We start from the raw sequence: 27,551 nt of genomic DNA, 5'->3' as shown, positions 1-27,551 counted from the left end.
GTGATCAAGTCGAAAAATGAATTCTGCTCATTATTAGGGGCATATATGTTATGTATACTAAACTCTCCCTGTGGACTAGTTATTCTGATGTGTACATATCTTCCGTCCTCATCTCTATCCTGGGACATTATTGTATGATTAAACTGTTTGTTTAATAAGATCATCACCCCTGCTTTCCTTCCCTGGGATCCCGATCCAACCACCGCCCCCACCCATAGTTTCTGCATACGAAAGAAGTCTTCATGCTGTAGGTGTGTCTCCTGCAGTAGTGCGATGTCTACCTTCAGTCTCTTTAGGTGTCTTAGTATCATCATGCCTTTATGTGGTGATTTCAGACCTTTTACGTTCCAAGTGACAATTTTAACCATGGTCCCATGCTCTCATGTATTTTACGTCGTCATGTGATCTCTCGTGTGTGTATCTTTGTGCCTTGTCCATGTCCTTTGTACGTTTGTAACGATGTCTTGTCTGGGCCCTCCCTTTTTCCCTAAACCAATTAACAACTATAAACCCTTTAACATTCCCCCCAACTTCATTCAGTTTCCATATCACTTCCATTTTTTCTGTAATGCTCCCGTCTCCGCAGATCTTTCCCAACCAACTGCATGTTTGTATCACGTTCCCCGTTCAACTTTTAACAAGTATTTCAATATAATACCTTCTTACTTATTACTCTAATCTACATTTAGTACCTCCTCCTTCGATATCTGTACATATATCAATTATGACGATCCATCTACATTAGAGGTGTAGAGGTCAGCCACAAGGATGAGAAAATAGCAGACGAAAAGGTAAAGAAGGATCAAGATCAGATCGCCCCGGATCATAGATGCCTCCCCTCATCCGTGTGAATTGAGAGAGTAAGATAAGAGAATGGAAAGGCGAGAAGAAGAAGAGAGCCAGAGAGGAGAGAGCGCAAAAGAGTGAGAGAATAGGAAAGAGGAAGAGAAAGGAGGGAAAGAGGAAAAAGAGAGAAGAAACAAAAAAAAAAAAAAAAAAAACCAACAACATGTGAAAGGGGGTTCACAGTGGGAGGGAGTTAGCAAGACTTCCCATCCCCATTACTGGGCCGCAGTAGATACAAGTACTCCGCCATCTCCCCCCCCACGTCCTTCAAGGTGGTGATTGAACCAATCTTCTCATCTTCTTATTCATGAATCCCCCTTCCTCTGATGTCCAGACTTGTATGCCGAAAGTCTTTGAGCCTTGGGGCTCTCCATATGTCCCTCTCTCCGTTCCTCCCCTCCCTCCATCCGGTCGGTCTGCCTCCTTGCCCGGTTCTCCTCCTCCCTCCCTCCGTGATTCCCATTCTGTCGTTCAGGTGTTCTCCCTGCGCACACTCCATCCATCAAGCCCTCCACCCATCTCTCCGCCTCCCTCACATCTTTTGTCACAAAAAGGGATCCATCTTGTTTTGTTACTCTCAGCATAGCTGGGTATGATAATTGAAATTTTATATGTTTGCGGTATAATTCGGTGCAGATTTTGCTGAAAGCCTTCCTTTTGCGGGTGACTTCTGCTGAATAATCCCCAAAAATTAGCACTTTATGTCCTTGTATAAATAATGGGGCTCTCCTTCCTCTGAATACTCGTAATAACTCCTCTTTATCTTTATACTCCAGGTACTTTATTATGACCTGGCATGGTCTGACTAGTCCAGGTGCCCCTGCACCATCTTCCTTTCTTGTTTTTTGTTGTGGGTCCTGTTGGTCTCTTGCAGGGCCCACCCTATGTGCTCTCTCTACCCTGCATTTATGTGTTAGGCCCAGTGCTTTAGGCAGCTCTGTTTCACATATGCTGTCCAGCTGCCTCATGTTTATTGCTTCTGGCAAACCTACTAATCTTAGATTACTTCTCCTTGAGCGATTTTCCAGATCCTCCAATTTATCTTTCATGATCTGGGACTCTGCCATCGCCTCCTTAAGTTGCCCTTTTAACACTGCCACTTCATCCTCAGCGTCTGAAATTCTCTGCTCATATCCTGTCATTCTGGCTGCCTGTTGTGTGATTTGTTCCTGCATGGGGGACAGCGCTGCCCGCACCATGGCCTCCAGAGATGGTTTTAGCTCGTCTGTCAGGTGGGCTGCGACTTCACCAGCAAGGCGTGCATAATCTATTTGCTTTCTGTCTGTCCTGGCTTCTGGGCTGCCGGCTTCTCGCTCTGCACCACCCCCACCTCCTCCATCAGATCCCGCTCTCCACGCTGCAAACCACCCTGGCCTGCAGCCGCCGCCATTTTATGATTACTCTCTGCACCTTCTCCCTCTGCCACTCCGTGTCCTGTCTGTCTGCCGCCGCTCCTGAGAAGGTACCGCTCCATAAACCTGCGCCCCCCGCTCACCGGCACTCTTTCACCGCTGATTCTCGTCTCTTCGGGGGCTTTTTGAGTCGTTCTGTGCCTGGGAAAGTTGCGGAGCTCTTTCCCCTGCGTCTTCACATTACAGCGCCGGATCCGGAAGTCAGCATGTTCTTTTTTTATGCATCATCTACCTTTGTTACAGTTGTTCAATTCCTTAAAAAAGGGAGCACATCCTATTGTCCACGGAAAGTAGTAGACAACTTACTTTTGCTGGAAGATGGCCTTTCTTCAGCAGATGTTAATGTAGCTTTCCCACCTACCCCACGGACACAAACTTTTTTTGCTTTTCCAACACGCCTGTTCCCCTTTCCACCAGCATCTGTCATTATGCCACTCATTTTGTTAGCAACAAGATTGGACACTTAAAATGTGGTAGAAAAAATGGAGAGGTGGTGTAGATTGCAGAGGTGGTCTAGCTTTATTGACAGCTGAAGAACCTACATTGACTATCCCAGTCAATTTTAGTATGCCCTTAAAAGTGGCAGCACAGTTTGCAATTAGAATTGCGTAGCAAAAATGTACAGGTGTGTACAATGCAGAGGTGGTCTAGCTTTATAGACAGCTGAAGAACCAACACTGACTATCACAGTCAATTTTAGTATGCACCTAAAAGTGGCAACACAGTTTGCAATTAAAATTGCATAGCAAAAATGGACAGTTATGTACAATGCAGAGGTGGTCTAGCTTTATTGAAAGCTGAAGAACCAACACTTACTATCCCAGTCAATTTTAGTATGTCGCTAACAGTGTCAGCACAGTTTACAATTAAAATTACGTAGCAAAAATGGGCAGGTGGGTAGAATGCACGGGTGCTGTGGGTGAGTAGACAGCAAAGGAACACTAAATTAGTATTCCAGAAAATTTAGGATGCCAGAAAAAGTGTCAGCTCTTTGGGCAAATAAAATAGCGTGGCAAAAATGGGCAGGTGGGTAGAATGTACGGGTGCTGTGGGTCACTGGACACCAAAGGAACACTAAGTTATTAATCCAGACACTTTTAGGATGCCCCAAAAAGTGTCAGCTCTTTAGGGAAATAAAATAGCGTGGCAAAAATAGGCAGGTGGGTAGAATGCACGGGTGCTGTGGGTCAGTGGACAGCAAAGGAACACTAACTTAGTATTCCAGACACTTTTAGGATGCCCCAAAAAGTGTCAGCTCTTTGGGGAAATAAAATAGCGTGGCAAAAATGGGCAGGTAGGTAGAATGCTCGTCTGCTGTGGGTCAGTGAACAGCAAAGCAACACTAACTTAGTATTCCAGACACATTTAGGATGCCAGAAAAAGTGTCAGCTCTTTGGGGAAATAAAATAGCGTGGCGAAAATGGGCAGGTGGGTAGAATGCACGGGTGCTGTGGGTCATTGCACAGCAAAGGAACACTAAGTTAGTATTCCAGACACTTTTAGGATGCCAGAAAAAGTGTCAGCTCTTTGGGGAAATAAAATAGCGTGGCAAAAATGGGCAGGTGGGTAGAATGCACGGGTGCTGTGGGTCAGTGGACAACAAAGGAACACTAAGTTAGTATTCCAGACACTTTTAGGATACCAGAAAAAATGTCAGCTCCTTGGGGAAATGAAATAGTGTGGCAAAAATGGGCAGGTGGGTAGAATGCACGGGTGCTGTGGGTCAGTGGACAGCAAAGGAACACTAACTTAGTATTCCAGACATTTTAGGATGCTCCAGAAAGTGTCAGCTCTATGGGGAAATAAAATAGCTTGGCAAAAATAGTCAGGTGGGTAGAATGCACGGGTGCTGTGGGTCAGTGGACAGCAAAGGAACATTAAGTTAGTATTCCAGACACTTTTAGGATGCCCCAAAAAGTGTCATCTCTTTGGGGAAATAAAATAGCGTGGCAAAAATGGGCAGGTGGGTAGAATGCACGGGTGCTGTGGGTCATTGGACAGCAAAAGGACACTAAGTATTCCAGACACTTTTAGGATGCCCCAAAAAGTGTCAGCTCTTTGGGGAAATAAAATTGTGTGGCAAAAGTAGGCAGGTGGGTAGAATGCACGGGTGCTGTGAGTCAGTGGTCAGCAAAGAAACAATAACTTAGTATTCCAGACAGGTTTAGGATACCACAAAAAGTGTCAGCTCTTTGGGGAAATAAAATAGCGTGACAAAAATGGGCAGGTAGGTAGAATGCTCGTCTGCTGTGGGTCAGTGAACAGCAAAGCAACACTAACTTAGTATTTCAGACACTTTTAGGATGCCAGAAAAAGTGTCAGCTCTTTGGGGAAATAAAATAGCGTGGCGAAAATGGGCAGGTGGGTAGAATGCACGGGTGCTGTGGGTCATTGCACAGCAAAGGAACACTAAGTTAGTATTCCAGACACTTTTAGGATGCCAGAAAAAATGTCATCTCCTTGGGGAAATGAAATAGTGTGGCAAAAATGGGCAGGTGGGTAGAATGCACGGGTGCTGTGGGTCAGTGGATAGCAAAGGAACACTAACTTAGTATTCCAGACACTTTTAGGATGCCCCAAAAAATGTCAGCTCTTTGAGGAAATAAAATAGCGTGGCACAAATAGGCAGGTGGGTAGAATGTACGGGTGCTGTGGGTCAGTGAACAGCAAAGGAACACGAACTTAGTATTCCAGACACTTTTAGGATGCCAGAAAAAGTGTCAGCTCTTTGGGGAAATAAAATAGCGTGGCAAAAATGGGCAGATGGGTAGAATGCACGGGTGCTGTGGGTCAGTTGACAGCAAAGGAATACTAACTTAGTATTCCAGACACTTCTAGGATGCCAGAAAAAGCGACAGCTCTTTGGGGAAATAAAATAGCATGGCAAAAATGGGCAAGTGGGTAGAATGCACGGGTGCTGTGGGTCAGTGGACAGCAAAGGAACACTAACTTAGTATTCCAGACACTTCTAGGATGCCAGAAAAAGCGACAGCTCTTTGGGGAAATAAAATAGCTTGGCAAAAATAGGCAGGTGGGTAGAATGCACGGGTGCTGTGGGTCAGTGGACAGCAAAGGAACATTAAGTTAGTATTCCAGACACTTTTAGGATGCCCCAAAAAATGTCAGCTCTTTGGGGAAATAAAATTGTGTGGTAAAAATAGGCAGGTGAGTAGAATGCACGGGTGCTGTGGGTCAGTGGTCAGCAAAGAAACAATAACTTAGTATTCCAGACAGGTTTAGGATGCCACAAAAAGTGTCAGCTCTTTGGGGAAATAAAATAGCGTAGCAAAAATGGGCAGGTGGGTAGACTACAGGGGTGTTGTGGGTCAGTGGACAGCAAAGGAACACTAACTTAGTATTCCAGACACGTTTAGGATGCCCCAGAAAGTAACAGCTCTATGGGGAAATAATATAGCGTGGCAAAAATAGGCAGGTGGGTAGAATGCACGGGTGCTGTGGGTCAGTGGACAGCAAAGGAACATTAACTTAGCATTCCAGACACTTTTAGGATGCCAGAAAAAGTGTCAGCTCTTTGGGGAAATAAAATAGCGAGGCAAAAATAGGCAGGTGGGTAGAATGCACGGGTGCTGTGGGTCAGTGGACAGCAAAGGAACACTAACTTAGTATTCCAGACACTTTTAGGATGCCCCAAAAAGTGTCAGCTCTATGGGGAAATAATATAGCGTTGCAAAAATAGGCAGGTGGGTAGAATGCACAGCTGCTGTGGGTCAGTGGACAGCAAAGGAACACTAACTTAGTATTCCAGGTACTTTTAGGATGCCCCAGAAAGTGACAGCTCTATGGGGAAATAATATAGCGTGGCAAAAATAGGCAGGTGGGTAGAATGCACGGGTGCTGTGGGTCAGTGGACAGCAAAGGAACATTAACTTAGCATTCCAGACACTTTTAGGATGCCAGAAAAAGTGTCAGCTCTTTGGGGAAATAAAATAGCGAGGCAAAAATAGGCAGATGGGTAGAATGCACGGGTGCTGTGGGTCAGTGGACAGCAAAGGAACACTAACCTAGTATTCCAGACACTTTTAGGATGCCCCAAAAAGTGTCAGCTCTTTGGGGAAATAAAATAGCGTGGAAAAAATGGGCAGGTGGGTAGAATGCACGGGTGCTGTGGGTCAGTGGACAGCAAAGGAACACTAACTTAGTATTCCAGACACTTTTAGGATGCCCCAAAAAGTGTCAGCTCTATGGGGAAATAATATAGCGTTGCAAAAATAGGCAGGTGGGTAGAATGCACGGCTGCTGTGGGTCAGTGGATAGCAAAGGAATACAAACTTAGTATTCCAGACACTTTTAGGATGCCAGAAAAAGTGTCAGCTCTTTGGGGAAATAAAATAGCGTGGCAAAAATGGGCAGGTGGGTAGAATGCATGGGTGCTGTGGGTCAGTGGACAGCAAAGGAACACTAACTTAGTATTCCAGACATTTTAGGATGCTCCAGAAAGTGTCAGCTCCATGGGGAAATAAAATAGCGTGGCAAAAATGGGCAGGTGGGTAGAATGCATGGGTGCTGTGGGTCAGTGGACAGCAAAGGAACACTAACTTAGTATTCCAGACATTTTAGGATGCTCCATAAAGTGTCAGCTCTATGGGGAAATAAAATAGCTTGGCAAAAATAGGCAGGTGGGTAGAATGTATGGGTGCTGTGGGTCAGTGGACAGCAAAGGAACACTAACTTAGTATTCCAGACACTTTTAGGATGCCCCAAAAAGTGTCAGCTCTTTGGCGATTAAAATAGCGTGGCAAAACTGGGCAAGTGGGTAGAATGCACGGGTGCTGTGGGTCAGTGGATAGCAAAGGAACACTAACTTAGTATTCCAGACACTTTTAGGATACCCCAAAAAATGTCAGCTCTTTGGGGAAATAAATTAGCGTGGAAAAAATGGGCAGATGGGTAGAATGCATGGCTGCTGTGGGTCAGTGGACAGCAAAGACACATTAACTTAGTATTCCAGACACTTTTAGGATGCCAGAAAAAGTGTCAGCTCTTTGGGGAAATAAAATAGCATGGCAAAAATGGGCAGGTGGGTAGAATGCACGGCTGCTGTGGGTCAGTGGACAGCAAAGGAATACAAACTTAGTATTCCAGACACTTTTAGGATGCCAGAAAAAGTGTCAGCTCTTTGGGGACATAAAATAGCGTGGCAAAAATGGGCAGGTGGGTAGAATGCATGGGTGCTGTGGGTCAGTGGACAGCAAAGGAACACTAAGTTATTATTCCAGACACTTTTAGGATGCCAGAAAAAGTGTCAGCTCTTTGGGGAAATAAAATAGCGTGGAAAAAATGGGCAGGTGGGTAGAATGCATGGGTGCTGTGGGTCAGTGGACAGCAAAGGAACACTAACTTAGTATTCCAGACACTTTTAGGATGCCCCAAAAAATGTCAGCTCTTTGGGGAAATAAATTAGCGTGGAAAAAATGGGCAGGTGGGTAGAATGCATGGGTGCTGTGGGTCATTAGACAGCAAAGGAACAGTAACTTAGTATTCCAGACACTTTTAGGATGCCTCAGAAAGTGACAGCTCTATGGGGAAATAATATAGCGTGGCAAAAATAGGCAGGTGGGTAGAATGCACGGCTGCTGTGGGTCAGTGGACAGCAAAGGAATACAAACTTACTATTCCAGACACTTTTAGGATGCCAGAAAAAGTGTCAGCTCTTTGGAGAAATAAAATAGCGTGGCAAAAATGGGCAGGTGGGTAGAATGCATGGGTGCTGTGGGTCATTAGACAGCAAAGGAACACTAAGTTATTATTCCAGACACTTTTAGGATGCCAGAAAAAGTGTCAGCTGTTTGGGGAAATAAAATAGCGTGGCAAAAATGGGCAGGTGGGTAGAATGCACGGGTGCTGTGGGGTCAGTGGACAGCAAAGGAACATTAACTTCGTATTTCAGACACTTTTAGGATGCCAGAAAAAGTGTCAGCTCTTTGGGGAAATAAAATAGCGTGGAAAAAATGGGCAGGTGGCTCTGCATTTGACATCAGCGCCCTGGGAGCGGAAGTTCCTCCTTCGTCGTTATGGTGACCCGACTGCCCAGACTGGAGAAAAGCAAGTCCCAGGAGACCGGTAATGGAACGGAAGGTAAGATGAGCATATAATACGTGCATGTGCAATGACAGAATAGGGTACCAGGATGGGACATTTAACAAGTTGTGGAACAAATCGTCTGCATTGCAATGATTTCCTATGGGAAATCTTGCTCTGCTGAATGAGTAACTTGGTTAACAAGCACAGTCCCAGCACGGATTGTTCTCATTATGCAAGGTTCCACTGTATATGGTAATTTAGTTTTATTTATTTTTTTTTTCCCACATGGCAGGGCCGGGATTTGAACCCCAGTCTCCCATGTTGGTGGCAATGACTTAACCACTACACTATACCAGTCTACATACTCTAGAGATCAAAATTAGAGAACAATGTATGATCCCTTGCTTTTTTCAGAAATAATGTAATCAACATTGATAAGTTTTTTGTAAGGGGTATGTGGCGCCCCTGAGGCTTCCGTCGCCACAGGTCATTGCACCCCATCCAGTGGTGTGATGCCCCATTCTTAGAGAGGAAGAGAGTGAACTCCGGTCCCCTGGTAAATCTACACAACACCCATTGTTAGGTACATACTGGGACCAGGGACAGTGGCAGTTACCCTCCCATGCTGCATGCTGGGAGGGGCCGTAAGACCCATCCCTGCTCCTATAGGGTACAGCTTAGCAACTGGGGAGGTGGGAGGAGCCACCAGAGAGCAGTCAGAGAAAGGAAGGTAAGTTAGTTTCAGTTTACCTCAGAGAGTGAGAGAGTGAGGAGACAGCATGTAGCTGTGAAAGAGAAAGGAGCTCTGTGAGCTCAGAGTGTCCGCACAGAGAAAGCAACAGAAGTCTGAGAGAGAGTGGGGAAGGGGGAGGAGGTCTGCAGGAGGCAGGCAAGGAGAAGAGAAGGAAAGACAGCTCTAGTCAGGCAGGAGCTAAGAAGAAGAAAGAGACGCTTCCTGGTGAAGATCCTGGGACTCAGAGGGTCCAGGTGACACCAAGCAGTGAACAGAAGGGATTCCAGGGCCACGGATAGCTGTAGAGCTGTGGTGGCCTGTTCCACAGGAACATCGGTGGAGGGATCAAGCTGCAACAGGGGACGGTCCCTAGAAACCGGAGGAGTGCAAAATCATCTCCAAACAGTAAAAACCGAGGCCCAGGGAAAGTTGTAAACTCCCCGGGCCACAGCCCACAGCAGAACCTCTAGAAAGGGGAGAATCATCCGACAGGTGACCCCCCAGCCTGGAGGCTGTAGTGGAGGCCGAGCAGGTACATCCTAAAAGAGCTAGGCTTAGGAAGACAGCTGAAGACAGAGACACCTTAGGGAAAAGGGTACCGGTTTTTACTCCAGGAATCACCCTGACACGGCAGAGGTCCCTGACAGTGGGTTCCAGTCGTCTGAGGGCACCAGTGAGCTCCTACCAGGACGTGTGAGTAAAGAACTTGAAACTGCACCCTTGGAGTGGTCTCTGTTATTTTATCTGCTTAGCCTTCCATTACACCATAGACTCTCACGAGCACCAACAGTGCCCCGGGGCATTGCTCCACCTGTGAGGAGCAGTACCATCATTGCTGCCATATCATCACCCCGGAGGCCTTACACAGCAGCGGCGGCTTAATAGCCGCATACCACAGGTGGCGTCACGAACACAAACTTTATTCAAACCCCAAGTCACCAGCCATATTTAAACTGACACCCACCAGGGCCACGGAGCCGGGCCCCGCCACCACTGACGGCCCCCGGACTAGTCCGGCCCGGCACCGGGTGTCCCATAGCCCTGGGGTGGGCGAGTCAATTTTGGCGTCACGAACAGGATTTCGTGCCCGGCGCCCACCGGGTACTGTGCGCCTTTGAAAAGACTGTGTGTTTCACTGTGAAAACTGCCGCCATTAGCGCTGCTGAGAGCGGGAAGAAGGGGGGCGTGCCAGCAGAAAGGGCGCGAAAAGGAGCCCCGCCCCCTTGTCTAAGAAAAGAGCGCGAAGCAGTGCCCGCCATGGAGAGCGGAGGAGAGAGAAAATGGCTCCTGTAAGCGGAGGCCAGGGGGAGCTCAACTGGATCAGGCCTGTGACCGCCGCTGAGCTGGAGGCTGAGGTCGGAAGGATGGCTGACGGGATGAAGAAGCAGAGCGGACGGGAGACAGCCGTGTGGGGGAAGGAGATGGTGCTGGCCATGAGGAGTCTGCAGAAGTCTGTGCAGCGAGGCCTGCGTGGGGGTGATGCCCACGTCCATCCAGAGTCCACACCAGCGATGCCGATCCTGCTGCAGAGCATCTCCGGCCTAGATCTGGGTGAGTCCCATGCTGCCCCTGCCGGCGCGAGTGCCCCAACCCCCGCTGCCATGCCCGCGGTCCCTGGAGAGACGCCCGGCATGGCGACGCCGATCCAGGCCGCAGCCACGCCAGGTGCGGCCCGCCAAGATTTCGCCGCCGGAGCGACGCCCATCCACACCGCAGCAGCGACGCCAAGCCCGCCCGTCCAGCTCAGGCCCCAGCAGCGATACCCCGTTCGGACAAGCAAGATCCCGCCACAGCGGCGACGTTAATCCACGCCGCAGATGCGGCCCGCCAAGCCCAGGCCGCAGCCACGCCAGGTGCGGCCCGTCAAGAATCGGTCACAGCAGCGACTCCAATACAGGCCGCCGCCATGCCAGGCGCGGCCCGCCAAGACTAGCAGACGCAGACTGTGCTGACCGCTGTCTACCTGCTGGCAGGTGGGGAACCGGAGAAGAATCCCTTCATGTAAAGAAGTAAGAAGATGCTGAACTGTATATAGCCCTTGTCAGCCCCTCATCCTTTGTGAAGATGTCCCTTTTTTTTGCCCGAATGTGCTTTTTGAAGATGACACCTTTCCTGCCTTACTGCCCCTTGTGCTTTTCGAAGATGTCACCCCCTTGTTTATATGTTACCGGGCCACTGGACTGGAATGTGGTCCCCGGTGAATGTGAGTGTGAATGTAATGTGTCCTGTGTAACCAGGCCACTGGACTTAGTGGCTGGTTTTGTTATTTCCTTTGTAGCTTGAGAAAGCTGAACGAACTGCCAGGCTACTGGACTTGTTGTAGCCAAGATGTATATAGTTGCACCCGTTGTGCCCCCTACCAGAATTATGGGGGATGTGCCCAAACCGTGCAATGGACTGGAAGTGCACACGTAGAAGTTTCTTCATAAGAAAGTTTTGCAACGTTCAATTAATTGTGCCTCCCATAAAGGGAAGAAATGTTTACTGTTTTACTGTTATTTATAACAAAAATGTTTTGCAGTTCTTCCACATGTTTTTGTTGTTTTTCAGCCCGAGGACGTGCTGGGATTTGCTGTGGGGGAGTGTGGCACCCCTGAGGCTTCCGTCGCCACAGGTCATTGCACCCCATCCAGCGGTGTGATGCCCCATTCTGAGAGAGGAAGAGAGTGAACTCCGGTCCCCTGGTAAATCTACACAACACCCATTGTTAGGTACATACTGGGACCAGGGACAGTGGCAGTTACCCTCCCATGCTGCATGCTGGGAGGGGCCGTAAGACCCATCCCTGCTCCTATAGGGTACAGCTTAACAACTGGGGAGGTGGGAGGAGCCACCAGAGAGCAGTCAGAGAAAGGAAGGTCAAGTTAGTTTCAGTTTACCTCAGAGAGTGAGAGAGTGAGGAGACAGCATGTAGCTGTGAAAGAGAAAGGAGCTCTGTGAGCTCAGAGTGTCCGCACAGAGAAAGCAACAGAAGTCTGAGAGAGAGTGGGGAAGGGGGAGGAGGTCTGCAGGAGGCAGGCAAGGAGAAGAGAAGGAAAGACAGCTCTAGTCAGGCAGGAGCTAAGAAGAAGAAAGAGACGCTTCCTGATGAAGATCCTGGGACTCAGAGGGTCCAGGTGACACCAAGCAGTGAACAGAAGGGATTCCAGGGCCACGGATAGCTGTAGAGCTGTGGTGGCCTGTTCCACAGGAACATCGGTGGAGGGATCAAGCTGCAACAGGGGACGGTCCCTAGAAACCGGAGGAGTGCAAAATCATCTCCAAACAGTAAAAACCGAGGCCCAGGGAAAGTTGTAAACTCCCCGGGCCACAGCCCACAGCAGAACCTCTAGAAAGGGGAGAATCATCCGACAGGTGACCCCCCAGCCTGGAGGCTGTAGTGGAGGCCGAGCAGGTACATCCTAAAAGAGCTAGGCTTAGGAAGACAGCTGAAGACAGAGACACCTTAGGGAGAAGGGTACCGGTTTTTACTCCAGGAATCACCCAGAAACGGCGGAGGTCCCTGACAGTGGGTTCCAGTCGTCTGAGGGCACCAGTGAGCTCCTACCAGGACGTGTGAGTAAAGAACTTGAAACTGCACCCTTGGAGTGGTCTCTGTTATTTTATCTGCTTAGCCTTCCATTACACCATAGACTCTCACGAGCACCAACAGTGCCCCGGGGCATTGCTCCACCTGTGGGGAGCAGTACCATCATTGCTGCCATATCATCACCCCGGAGGCCTTACACAGCAGCGGCGGCTTAATAGCCGCATACCACAGGTGGCGTCACGAACACAAACTTTATTCAAACCCCAAGTCACCAGCCATATTAATCTGACACCCACCAGGGCCACGGAGCCGGGCCCCGCCACCACTGACGGCCCCCGAACTAGTCCGGCCCGGCACCGGGTGTCCCATAGCCCTGGGGTGGGCGAGTCAGGTACACCATGCCATGTGGTTTTGAATAAATTCTTTTTATGAAATAATCTTAAAATGCTGCTAGTTTACTCATGTTAGGATACAATTCCATAGGACGACGCAATGACTGCAACATTTAGGAAATTGTGTGTTGTTCTCTAATTTTGATCTTCAGTGTATGTATATAAAAAAAAGGTAACATTAGGGATCAGCCACAGGTGAGTATGAGTTGGTGTGACAAACAGATGATTAAAGACACAACAAATAGGATGGCTATTTGTTGTGTCTTTCACCATCTGTTTGTCTAAAGCTAGTTTCACACGTGTGTTGAACGGCATCCGTTGCATTGCGTTGTGTGACAGATGCAACGGATATGTTGCATATAGTGGCACAACGGATGCAACGGATCGTACAAAACAATTTCTTTTTCTTTACAGTTTTACCGGCGGCAGACTATTGTGAGCGATCAGCTGATTGGTCACACAAGCCGGTCGCCGGGTGATCAGTTGATCACTCACAGCACCCGGTCGCCGGGTGATCAGCTGATCGCTCACAGCAGCCGGCCACAGGGTGATCAGCTGATCGTTCGGCCGCCGAGAATGTGTGCAGGGGACGGAATGCGGGAGGCGGAGTGCGGGGTGGGTTTTGCCGAGCGATACCATGGCGCTGAGGACGTCAGTGCCACGGGGACATACTTGGCTGGGGACAGGTGAGTGTGTGTGTGTACATGCGGAGTGGAGTGCGGGAGAGGGTGGAGCCAAGTGGGAAAGTGTCGGGCTCCCTGCACACGTAGCCAGGGTAAATATCGGGTAACCAAGCAAAGCACTTTGCTTGGTTACTTGATATTTACCTTGGTTACCAGCGTACACCGCTTAGCGCTGGCTCTTTGCACACGTATCCAGGGTAAATATTGGGTTACTAAGCAAAGCGGTTTGCTTAGTAACCCGATGTGTACCCAGGTTACGGGTGCAGGGAGCCAGAGAGAGCATACGCAGCGAAATCCTAAGGATTCCGCTGCTTAAAAAAACGTTACATGCTGCTTTCCTTCCGCCCAGTGGAAGCAACGCAGTGTCGGCCAGCGGAAGCAACGCAGGTCCATTAGTTGCAATCCGTCGTCCATACAAGTCTATGGGAAGCAGCAGAATTTGTTAACGGATTCCGCTGTTTTCCAAAACGGCGGATTGCGACTGAAGAAAAACAACACAAGTGTGAAACTAGCCTTACCTTCCTTGTGTTGTCTTATTGCTGTAGTGAGCGTGATGTGGTGACCCCTCTCTCCTTATCACCAGTGCTCTCCTTAAACATCTCCTCTGGTTTTCCCTCTGTGTTGCACTGTACGCTGGACATTCTCTCATCCCGGTGTGACACAATCCTGGTCAAGTATTCAATGCCTTGGGTTAGGAAACAACCCCAAATCATCAGGCTTCCTGTACTAAGCTTGAAAGTTCCTTTAGTTTCTCCATCCATTAACCCCTTTTAACTTTGTTTCTTCTAGAGTCATGTGCTCCTATCAGAGCTTATTCTATTGACTTTCATCTCAGTTCTCCAAATCCCCCGTTTCCAATCTTCTACTGTCAACTTTCGTACTTCTTTGAAAACTCGAGCAGACGCTTCTTATGACAAGATTGAAATTGTGGCTTCTTCACCTTTTTTCAGGACACCTTTCCATACTTCTGTAATGTGCATCACTCAGTGCTTGCATGAACATCTGTGATCTCACAATTATGAAGCATAGAAGCCACCTCCATTTCCACATTTTTCTTGCCATAAGTGATAGACCTTGTGATGAGCCAACTTGTTGACTCCAATATATTGCCTGGACGTCCACCTCTTGGCTTTTGAATAAATGGATATGTGACACCCTGGCAAAACCAGGTAGTCACAAAAATATCCATCCTCCTTATTACCACCAAAAACTCCTTGTTACCACCCCCTCATGATAATAAGGACACACCAGTGGGCGGGATCAGGTGGATGGGAATGCCCACCTAGGGGTCCTGAGGTGTCAGGGGCGGGAAGACAACAGATCAGTTTTGACAGTTGAAGTTGACAGTTGAGTAGAAGTGAAGCGGAGACTGTGCAGTGTAGTCAGGGGTAGGGGCCCTTGGACTGCCCGGCTAGGTGGCAGACGGTAAACAGGGCCACAGGTGACGGAGATCCGGTCGCGGGAAACCTTAAGTGGACCGGGGCAGGGTTGTAGCCCGCCGGTGACGACAGCGGGAATCCGGTCCGGAGGCCATGCACAGATGGTGTGCCTGGACCCTAGGACGAGGAAGGTTTCATGCCCCCTCGTTAATTAACCAGCAGAGGACGAGGTTCCAGGCCTTGTTCTCCCGGAGCCCAGAGAGCGAAACGGAAGCCCAACGTGGGGATAGTGTGTCCGTCAGAACCCACAGAAATCCCAAGGGTTAGATTCCGTGGGCCACAGCTCCCAAATACACACAGAATCGGGAGTGGACTTCTCTGTTCCCTGCGAAGTCATCCAACAGGAGAGGAAAACACAGAATGCAGGATGAAGAGACACCTGTTCATTAACCCGGGTGTGAGAGCCGAATACACCCTCCAACGGCAGTTGGTCACGGGCAACTTGGTTTATCACTGGACTTGTGTGAAGTTACTTAACTGTGAGTACACCATTGCCCCCCGGTCCAATCCGGCGCACCATCTCCAGCAGCCCACCTCCAGCAGCCATCACTCCCGTGTACCAACCGCGGGCCCTGGGACTACACCTCCCCTACCCGTGGAGGGGATCCCATCTTGCTGCCCCGCTCCATCATCCCCGGGCGCCCCATCACCAGGCAGCGGTGGTGTCACCGTCCCTCACCGCAACCCACGGGTGGCGTCACCGACACAACAAATTCCCTGTAAATAACCCCCCTTTTACGACGGTTGTGAGGACAGACGGCCGTCCGAGCCCAGGTCCGGTCACCACTCGAGCCGCAGCAGCGAATCCCGGACCCGAGCAGGCCCAGAGAAGTGGCAGTGGCCCCCGCCCGCAACAGATAGACTTCATTTTGTATTTTTCCAGCTGATATGACACTCATATGATGCAGTTTGGCAATTTTGTGGCCAAAAGACCACTATCAATGAGCTAAATGATGCTGTTTCTCTTTTCTTGTGAAATCTTCTTCATTGCTGCTCCTCTATTCGAGCCAGTGACCGTTCGCTTGGGAATCAACCTAACAAAATACTGAGCTATTAGGGAATGTGAGGAAAGGTTGTAAATTTGTAGTTCACAGGAAGAAAAAAATTCAAACACCAGGAGCAGAACAGTTATACAGTAACATGACAAGAATCTGCATAACTAATCATATGCTTAATAGTTGCAAGTCAAATTTATGTATAAAATAACCAAAATAAGTGAAGGTAGTCTCACGCTCAAAGCTGTAGTGGATGGTGAAATATGGTGTCTGAAAGTAAAAGTTCAAAACATTGTTACCTTTTTCATATACATCAGGGCCGCCATCAGGCCATTACTACTGTGCCTGGTGTAGGGGGCCCGGTGAAGAGAGGGGGCCCGGCCAGGCCCGGGGTAAATACTTATCTTTAGCCTCAGGCAGAACGGGGCCCTTCTCTTCACCAGGCCCCAGTCACAGCAGCAGCAGCAGCAGCAGCAGCAGAGGGGCCGGCGGTGTCGCTTCACTACAAGACATGACTAAGTTGCATGCGAAGGGGCGGAGCATGCAAATTAGCCATGTGCTGTAGTGGAGGCAGGGTCAGTGGAGCAGAGCAGGGCGCGTCATCACTGGGCCGTGCAGCAGGAGGTGAGGTCATCACTCTGAGACCTCATTACACTCCTGCTACAGCGGCTGAGGTGGCGAGGAGGCAGCAGCCAGCGGGACAGGTAAGCGCTGTGAGCCGGAAACGATCGCCGGGGGGGGCCCGCTGATCTCTGCTGGTGGGGCGCCAACCTCTGCCCAGGGCCCACGCTGCTCTCTGCCCGGGGCCCGCGCTGCTCTCTGCCCGGGGCCTGCGCTGCTCTCTGCCCGGGGCCCTCGCTGCTCTCTGCCCGGGGCCCTCGCTGATCTCTGCCTGGGGCCCGCGCTGATCTCCGCCGTCGGGGACGCTGATCTCTGCCGGTTTGGGGTTACGCGCTGATCTCTGCCCGGGGCCCGCGCTGATCTCTGCCTGGGGGGGCGCTCATCTCTGCCCGTGGCTGTCCGCCGACCCCAGCCCCTGTCTTGCTTCAGCTAGATAAGGGGTGGGGAACCTCTGGCCTGTGATCTCCTGGCCTCTCTGCTGTGAGCCTCCTGGCCTCTCTACTGTGAGCCTCCTGCCTTTCTGCTGTGGGCCTCCTGCCTCTCTGTTGTGGACCTCCTGCCTCTCTCCTGTGGGCCTCCTGCCTTTCTCCTGTGGGCCTCCTGCCTCTCTGCTGTGGGCCTCCTGCCTCTCTGCTGTGGGCCTCCTGCCTCTCTGCTGAGAGCCTCCTGCCTCTCTCCTGTGAGCCTCCTGCCTCTCTCCTGTGGGCCTCCTGCCTCTCTGCTGTGGGCCTCCTGCCTCTCTCCTGTGAGCCTCCTGCCTCTCTCCTGTGGGCCTCCTGCCTCTCTCCTGTGGGCCTCCTGCCTCTCTGCTGTGGGCCTCCTGCCTCTCTCCTGTGAGCCTCCTGCCTCTCTCCTGTGGGCCTCCTGCCTCTCTGCTGTGGGCCTCCTGCCTCTCTGCTGTGGGCCTTCTGCCTCTCTGCTGTGGGCCTCCTGCCTCTGTGGGCCTCCTGCCTCTCTCCTGTGAGCCTCCTGCCTCTCTGCTGTGGACCTCCTGCCTCTCTGCTGTGGGCCTCGTGCCTCTCTGCTGTGGGCCTCCTGCCTCTCTGCTGTGGGCCTCCTGCCTCTCTGCTGAGAGCCTCCTGTCTCTCTGCTGTGGGCCACCTGCCTCTCTGCTGTGGGCCTCCTGCCTCTCTCCTGTGAGCCTCCTGCCTCTCTGCTGTGGGCCTCCTGCCTCTCTGCTGTGAGCCTCCTGCCTCTCTCCTGTGAGCCTCCTGCCTCTCTGCTGTTGGGATCCTGCCTCTCTGCTGTAGGCCTCCTGCCTCCTTCCTCCCGTGGTGCTGTGAGCCTCCTGCCTCCCATGGTGCTGTGAGCCTCTTGCCTCCCGTGGTGCTGTGAGCCTCCTGCCTCCAGTGGTGCTGTGAGCCTCCTGCCTCCTGTGGTGCTGTGAGCCTCCTGCCTCCCGTGGTGCTGTGAGCCTCCTACCTCCCGTGGTGCTGTGAGCCCCCTGCCTCCCGTGGTGCTGTGAGCCTCTTGCCTCCCGTGGTGCTGTGAGCCTCCTGCCTCCCATGGTGCTGTGAGCCTTCTGCCTCCCGTGGTGCATGAGCCCTAACATCTAGTCAGGAATATAATCCTCCGTCTGCAGGCGCAGAAGGCATGCATCGTCATGGCGCGGCGGAGGATTCAAGGGGGAAGGCAGCAGGCGGCAAGTCACCTGGCCTGGCGGCTACACAGTAAGTTAAGGCCCGGAGGCCGTGGGGTTTGTTTAGCGGGCGGCTCCTCGCTGTTTAGAGCAGGTGTGTGTTAGGGCAGGGGGCAACACAACATTCTCTAATACAATAGCCTCACTGGTGCTGTATTTTCCTAAGGAGATTCTTTGCTATTTGCCAGGCTGTGATAAAGAATCTCCTTAGGAAAATACAGCACCAGCAAGGCCTTTGTATCTGAGACTGTTTTGGTGCCCTCTGCCCTAATAGCCAGGCTCAGTGTTAGCAGTGTTTTGGATGTAGCATACTTCAGCTGTGTCCAAAACGCTGCAATGTACAGTACAAGCACAGTGCATGGGATTTGTAGAAATCCTGTGGCCACTGTGCGTGCACGGCCCGCAGCAATAACTGACCTCTGGTGCTGCTTTCCGAGGCCGCAGCATGTCAGTTATTTGCTGTGGAGTCGCATAGGGAGAACACAAGCAGGAGCTCGCAGCGCACCTAACCCTCATCGTGGGCACGAGCAGCTGCGTTCTCCTGCGGAGGAGACTTGTGCCCCGCAGGTCAAGATGTGCATCCATTACAGATGGAAGATAAATAGAAATCTGTTAACGGATCTGTCCTCCATAGACTCCCATGGTAAAGAAAACTGATCCTGCAGAAATAATTTTTCCCAGCAGATGATTACAGGGCATGTGGACTCAGCCTCATTCTGCCTTATGTGGCATTTCTTGTTCACAACCCTCCTCCGCTCTCATAAAGAACCATCAGTTTAAATCTCAGGTTAACACGCCATGCATGGCCTGGACACCGATCTCCTGACCTGCGTCCTCATATATGCTCTGAGGCTGCTGAGGTCAGGTCAGGAGACCCATGGCCAGTCCATGTACTGCGGCCCAAGTGCAGACCGGTTTTCACCGACTGCTGAATGAGCCTTAAAGTGAATCTGTCAGCAGATTTTTTCTCCCCCATCTGAGAGCAGCATAATGTAGAGACAGAAACCCTGATTCCAGCGATGTGTCACTTACTGGGTTGTTTGCTTTCATTGTGATAAAATCAATGTTTTCTCTTCTGCAGATCTAACAGTTATACAGAGCTCATGAATATGCTGGACTACTTTCTGCATGCCAAGTAGTCTTGTAATGATAATCTCCTGCTGATTAACCAGTGATGTTATCAAAACTACACTAAGCAGCCCAATAAGTGAAAATCGCTGGAATCAGGATCTCTTCCCCTATGTTATGCTGCGCTCAGATTAGGTGTTAAAAACCTGGTGACAGATTCCCTTTGAAGGGGTTGTCAGGTCTAAATCCACAAGTCAGCATTATCACAATTTGGTTTCAATTAGTTTAAAATCTGTATGTGACACATTCCCTTAAAGAAAAAAAAATAGATATACCAAAAATAAATATATAACAAAAAAGTTAGATATAAAAAGAAAAAAAAAAGTTAGAGTAGGTAGAGTAGGGCCCGGCTAAAAGAGTCTACCTTGTCGTGGTGGCAGGCTTACAAAAATCTGATGGCCAAAACAAAATCTGATGGCCAAAACAAAATCTGATGGCCAAAACAAAATCTGATGGCTGCGTGTGTGATACGGTGTTCAATGTCAAGGGTTAATGTGTGATTGGTGAGGTTGTAGTGCAGAAGTGAAGTTTTTCCAAGAGTGGCGGTGAGACTGTGGAAGATTCACGGGGCGGAGGCGGAGCTGGGGCGGAGGCGGAGCTGGAGTGGAGGCGGAGTTGGAGTGGAGGCAGAGCTGGGGTGGAGCCTCAAGGGGCCCCGAAATTTTGCCAGTATGGGGCCCTGAAAATCCTAGTGGCAGCCCTGATATACATACACTGGAGATCAAAACTAGAGAACAACACACAATTTCCTAAATGTTGCAGTCATTGCGTCGTCCTATGTGATTATATCTTAACATGAGTAAACTAGCAGCATTTTAACCTTATTTCATAAATTGAATTTATTCAAAAGCACATGGCATGGTGTACCCCTTACAAAAAAACCTTATCAATGTTGATTATATTATTTCTGAAAAAAGCAAGGGATCATACATTGTTCTCTAATTTTGATCTCCAGAGTATATACACTGGTATAGTGCAGTGGTTAAGTGCATTGCCTCCAACATGGGAGACTGGGGTTCAAATCCCAGCCCTGCCATGTGGGGGAAAAAAAGTAAAATAAAATAAAAACAAATTACTATATACCTTGGCAAAAAGCCTCCTAACTCTATAATACCTACCTTCTGGTTAAGTGCACACCCACCAGTATACTAGTAAGGATCCTTAGACAACACTATACTATACTATACTATATAACGCCTACCTCAATAAACATGAGAGTGTCACAAACAAAGATAGTCATGCTCTGATGCCACCTGGATTAACAAGGTCCATGTCAGATGTTGAAGAACCAACCAAGACAATCTGATGATAAATGGGCTACTGGAACAAAACCATACATGGACAAGGCAGGAGAACCTGGATCTGATAAAATGCTACTACAACAGCAGACCAAATGAGAGAGGATACATAAAGCGTATGAGGAAACTATGGATACAAAACCTGCATGTCCATTGAGAAACAATTAGTCACCCAACGCTTCAATGTCATAACTTGCATATGCATATCCACACACCACAGAAAAACCTGGAAGAACAACATGTGCAACCCCCTGAAAATCCTGATCCAATCCTGCAACTAGAGGCTACAACAGCTGATCTGAAACAGAAAATCATAGAGAAACTAAATACCATGAGACCCAGCAGAGAAATACCACCAGACAGTATGCTAGAACATGCCAATAAAGCACTGACATCAATACCTACCATAACATAAAGTGATCTATGCCACTGCCTCAGTAATCCTGGAAATGCTTGGCTATACTAACAAGAACAACAGAAGCACATGCCCACCATGGAAAAGAAGACTGGAGGCAAAAATGAAGGTGACAAGAAGAGAAGTCAGCTAACTAACAGAAGGGTGTAAAGATCAAGAATAAGACCAAGTTGAACAAGTACAAAGGCCTGACTCTATCTGAAGCCCTAGAGACTGCAAAACAGAGGCTAACAGCACTGGCTGCAAGACTAGGGAGATACACTGGAGAAGCTGAGGCCAAGAGAATAAATGCCCAGTTCTACAAAGAACCATCCAAGGTGTATTCCCAGCTGCAGACTAAACAGCACAGTGACAGCAAACCCACCGATAGCACAGACTGAACAATACCGGAGGGACGTATGGGAGAAGGCCAAAAAACACACAACACTGGTGCAAAGTGGCTGAAAGATCTGAGAATGAAACACAATAACCACCCAGAACAAGAACTAGTCACCATCACAGAAGTAGACATCCAAGAGCACATGAAGAGCTGGACGACACCTAGCCCAGACATGATCCACACCTACTGGCTAAATGGTACATGAATAGCTGGCAAAACAGATGAACCAACTGCTAGAAGAAGGCCACCACCCAGCTTGGCTAACACAAGGAAGAATAGTGCTGATCATGAAGGATGTAAAGGAACAATTCCATCCAATAACCTGCCTTACAACGACATACTCCTGTCAGGAACCATAGCCACCAGACTACAGAACCATCAGTAATGAATCCAGTTCAGAAAGCCATTGGGAACAACACCAGAGGCTCTAAGCACCAGCTGCTAGTAGATAGAGCAGTCACTCAAGATCAATCTCAGCACAGCCTGGATTGACTGTAGGAAAGCCTATGACTCAATGCCACACACATGGCTCTGTGAATGCTTGGCTCTCAACAATGTCAACAGGAAATTAATGGCAACTCAATGGGGCTATGGAGGACAACACTGGAGGTCAACTAGCACAAGTGTCCATCAAATGTGGCATATACCAAGGTGATGCACCATCCCCATTGCTGTTCTGCATAGGCTTGAACTCTCTCAGTCAGATGGTCTGGCTATGGATACAAGTTCAAGAGTAGAAGCATCACCTGCTCTACATGGATGACATCAAGTTCACTGATCCACATGACCAAGATATACAGCCATATACAGGATATAAAGACATCGGGATGTCCATCGGACAGGAGAAGTGTGGCCGGCTGCTCATAAAGAGAGGCAAGGAAGTAAAGACTAATAATAAAGGCACATAGCTGACCTCTCACACTATTTGTTACTGAGGCCTAAAACACACTTCCGCATAAAAAACGTCCGTGTTCCGTTTTTTTGGGGCGTTTCTCCGGTACATATGGCATCCGTGTCATGGCGTATGCGAGCCGTGTGTACGTGTAAAATGTCCGTGTTTGTATGTAAAATGCCCGTGTATGTGTACGTGGAATGTCCGTGTGGAATGTCCGTTTGTGTGTTGCACAGGTGTTGTCTGTGGCGGATAGAGATAAACTGGAGTCACCTATTACTATTGATGAACTGGAGGACGCTCTGCATGGCATGAGCAATGACAAGGCATCGGGAGCAGATGGGCTACCAGTTGAAATTTATAAACAGTTAGAAGAAATCCTATTACCCAAACTATTGAAAGTCTTTGAGGTGGCGGAGGGGGAAGGTGTATTGCCTGAATCTATGAGAGAAGCAATAATAGTAATTCCTAAGGAGGATAAAAATCCGAGGCTTCCAGACTCATATAGACCAATCTCGTTATTAACAGCGGACGTGAAGCTTCTGGCTAAGGTGTTGTCAAACCGGCTGACTGGAGTTATATCTAACCTAATACATATGGACCAATCAGGGTTCATGGCCAATAGGTCGACAGATGCTAATATCAGGAGATTATATCTTAATCTACAGTTGCCGCCTGACAACCCTGGCCGGTGATCGCTTCGCTAGATGCCCAGAAAGCAGTCGATAGTGTTGAGTGGGGGTATCTGTGGAAAGTGTTGCAGCATATGGGTTTTTGCCCACGGTTTGTAAAGTGGGTGCAGCTGTTGTATAATAGGCCTACTGCTAAAGTTAGAGTTAACGGTATGACCTCCTCAGCGTTTGAGTTGCACCGGGGAACGAGACAGGGCTGCCAACTATCGCCGCTCCTATTTGCTATTGCAATAGAGCCTCTGGCGGCGGCCATTAGGAAATCGAAGGAGATCCATGGATTTAGGTATGGGCATTTAGAGGAGAAAATAGCTCTTTATGCTGACGATTTATTACTTTTCTTGGGGGATCCGTCAGCCTCATTGGATCATGCCATGCAGATAATAGAGAAATTTGGAGAAGTTTCGGGACTGACCATTAATTGGTCTAAATAGAGCCTCTTTAAAGTGGATAGGGAAGTAACCTGGACAAATGATGATACTGGGGCTAACAAATTGAAGATTGTGGACGAATTTAAATATCTAGGTATCCAGATATCTCTGCCAGTAGAAAAATACATACAGGTGAACTTATGGCCGCTTCTTAAAAAATTGAGAGCCAAAGTGGATGCCTGGAACAAGCTACATTTGTCAGTTGTTGGAAGGGTTAATTTACTAAAGATGGTAGTAATGCCTAAACTCCTATACATACTGCACAATGCCCCTGTTTGTATTTCAAAGAAAAGATTTAAAGGGATAACCTTGCTGTTTAGGGACCTGGTGTGGGGTAAAAAGCAGCCTAGGGTGCTAGGGTTATAAAGGCCGAAAGATGAGGGGGGTCTAGCAATCCCAAATCCGGAATTGTATTATATGGCGGCGCAATGTCAACACCTCAGGGGCTGGTCTGATCAAGAGAAAGATGGGGGCATTAAAGAAGTGCTGGAATACATAGTGGGTAGAAGTCCATTAGTAATGGGACTAGAGGATGGTGCGGTGGGGATCTTGGGTGGAACGTCTCCTACAATGGCACTTATAAACAAGACCTGGGATAGGCTGAAAAGGGTGAGAGGGGTGACCCGGTTAACTAAGTTTACACCTATCTGGGATAACAGTAATCTCCCGGAGATTCAGAAAATGGGGAATATTGAGGAATGGAGACGCAAGGGTGTAATATACATGCATCAGATATTGGACGGGGGAATTCTGAAATCGTTCCCACAGTTACAGAGTGAGTTTCAGTTGCGGGCGTCCGGCTGGCTCCACTACAGTCAATTGAAACATGCGATTGCAGCCCAAGCGGCTAAACAAAGTGTGGACATACAGACTGACCTGGTACTGGAGTATGTGTGTAAGGGGGGAGGAAGCACTAAAGGGATCATTTCTGACACGTATGAAGATATATTACATATATTTCTTTTAGACTACCCAATTAAAACTAAATCTAAATGGGAGGAGGAAGTTGGGCCGATAACAGAGGAGGTGTGGGAGAGTATCTTAGAGTATGTCCCTAAACTTTCCATGAGCGAACCGGCCAGACTATCTCACCTATACGTGATTCACCGGGTATATAGGTCTCCCTTACTGATGTTTAAAATGGGGTTGAAAAGGAATTCGGAGTGTCCAAGGTGTCAGGGATCTGACGCAGGTATTTTTCATATGATGTGGTCTTGTCCGAGACTGGTCTCCTTTTGGACTAAGGTTATCCACAAGATAGGAAGAACATATGGGTGTGTCCTTCCCAGGGAACCATTGCTATGCATATTGGGATATGTTGAGAAGCTTGAGGTGGAAAATACTATGAAAATTGCCATTGCTAGGCTGCTGTATGCGGCAAGAAAGCTGATCGTCAGGTCCTGGATTAAAAAAGACCCCTCGACCAGGGGAGAGTACATTAAAAGGGTGAAATGTACTTTTCAGCTGGAACAGGGAGTGTATGAAAGATGTTTGAGAAGCTATGGTCTCTTTGGCTGCAATGTGAATAGGACGAGTGATGGACCAGTAAACTGATTTGGGACCGGGATAGCCGTCGGAGACCTCTGATGTGTGTGTTTTGTTTTATTTGTGTTACTAGTTGTTCCTCCTGCACATCGGGGTGAACGGGATGGTTGCTATACTAAAGTTGGAGGGTATTCTAAGTGTGTACTACATGGGATGTAGTATCGGGGAGAAGTGTTGCTGCCGGGGAGGGGGAGGGGGCGGGAGGGGGAGATAAAGGGGTAACAGATGTGATAAACCTAATTTGCATGCCGATTTGTTATTCTGTTGTATGTATACTGTTTTAATAAAAAAGTATCTGATTTAAAAAAAAAAAGCTTTTATATTAGCAAACACTGAGGAAACTTAGTGGTATCCTAAAAGTGGCTGTTGGACTCCATTAGTGTCCCACTGGTGCCAAGCAATTTCCAGCACCTCTGCATTGCACCCTCAAGCTCATTTTTACTAAGCTATTATAATAGCAAACACTGAGTACACTTAGTGGCATCCTAAAAGTGGCTGTTGGACTCCATTAGTGTCCCACTGGTGCCAAGAAATTTCCAGCACCTCTGCATTGCACCCTCCTGCTCATTTTTACTAATCTATTATAATAGCAAACACTGAGTACACTTAGTGGCATCCTAAAAGTGGCTGTTGGACTCCATTAGTGTCTCGACTTTCAAGGCGCATGTCACCCAGGTAAGTGGGTCCTGGTCGTATCCTGTTTGTGACGCCAGTGAGATCGAGGTGTGCCGCCCCCGTGCCAGCAGCCGGGCTGATCGGATCCGGATCCGCGGTGGCTCGAGGGGTCTTCGGACCCGGGGGTCGCGCGGCCACTCGATGTAAGGGGGGTCTATGTACAGGGGGTTAAAAGTTCATGATGCCACCCACAGTGTGTTAATTTGGGAGACCACTGCTGCTGTTGGGAAGCCCGGTGATGGTGGTGAAGCAGCAGGATGTTTAACCCCTCCGTGGGTAGGGTTTGTGTCCCAGGGCCCATTGGATGGTTGGTGCTTGGGGTGCCGTTGGGGATAGGAAAAGGGGTTTTCAGTGTACACACTCAGTCCAGCAATAACAACACCGACAGCTTATAAACCAGAGTTCTGAGCACCACTGCAGCTTAGAGGGAGTACGCTTGGATCCGTGCCCATGGTGTTGTGGTTAGTCCGTGGCCCTTTCCTTGGCACCTGTGTTTCTCTTTGGACCCTCAAGTCTGAAACTCTTCGGGTCCTGCTCACCCGTTTGGCTAACGGAGTGAGCTTGCTCTCAGGATTCACGTGTAGGATTTCTTTGGATTGTATTGAGAAAGTCCTCTCCCATCGGTGCACTAGTACCCCGATTTTGGAGCAGGTTGGGGATGAATCTTGCAGTCTTCACCCCCGTCGAGTAAATTACCGGGACGCGTGAAGCTACTTCCCGGCCTAGGGTCCACGCACCCCGTCGTGCCCTGGCCCCTGTTCGGTGACTGCTCAAGGCTGCCAGCTGCCCTCCTCGGCAGTCCGTACCCCTTTTTGACAATCTCCTGCGACTGGGGTTCCAACTCCTACCAGGCCCAGCTCTTACCAGGCTCAGACCAACGTCTGCCACCTAGTACTACAGGAGCCCTGCTCCAGGCTGGTGACCTCTCCCTCGCAGAGAGTCACCTCAGCCTCCTTCTCTCTCCTTTGCTCCACAGTCTCTTCTGCTCAACTATCACTTTTTCCACTTTCCCTCACCAGCCCCCCATATGGGTGGCCCTATTCCCTTCAGGCCCCCCAATGGTGTGTCTGGTGGGTACAGTGTAAAGTGTTCCTAGGGTTTTGATTGGCTCAGCTATTAGCAACACCAAAGGACCAGGACCCGTAACCAAGGATGAGTGGATACTGTGCAGAAGGGCAGATTGCACAATATCCTGTGACGACCTTATAGGCCAGGGCATCACATCTAGAACTAGGGATCCCCTTCACTCCCTGATTCTTGTGCTGATCCTCAGCAGTGTTTTTGCCCATTTATTTTGGAGCCCCTGAAATGAGGAGGCTTTGTAGCAAAATGGTTGCAATTCCTGAATGTTTCTGACTCGCCCACCCCAGGGCTATGGGACACCCGGTGCCGGGCCGGACTAGTCCGGGGGTCGTCAGTGGTGGCGGGGCCCGGCTCCGTGGCCCTGGTGGGGTCAATTAATATGCCTGGTGACTTGGGGGTAATTAAAGTTTATATTTATCGTGACGCCACCTGTGGTTTGCGGCTACTGAGTCGCCGCTGCTGTGTGAGGCCTCCGGGGTGATGGAATGGCAGCAATGGTGGTACTGCTCCCCACAGGTGGAGCGGTGCCCCGGGGACACTGTTGGTGCTGGTAAGTGTCTATGCAGTTGCGGTGTAGTGCAGGGCCGACAGGGCGGTGAAAGGACCGGACACAAACAACAGTCTCTTTACCTTCTCCTCTTTTACTTTGCAAACGGTTAGTCCTGGGAGACCGTTACAGGTGGTA

Source organism: Anomaloglossus baeobatrachus, chromosome 1 (genome assembly GCF_048569485.1).
Source record: "Anomaloglossus baeobatrachus isolate aAnoBae1 chromosome 1, aAnoBae1.hap1, whole genome shotgun sequence".
Classification (NCBI taxonomy): Eukaryota; Metazoa; Chordata; class Amphibia; order Anura; family Aromobatidae; genus Anomaloglossus; species Anomaloglossus baeobatrachus.
This window is presented reverse-complemented; position numbering follows the sequence as displayed.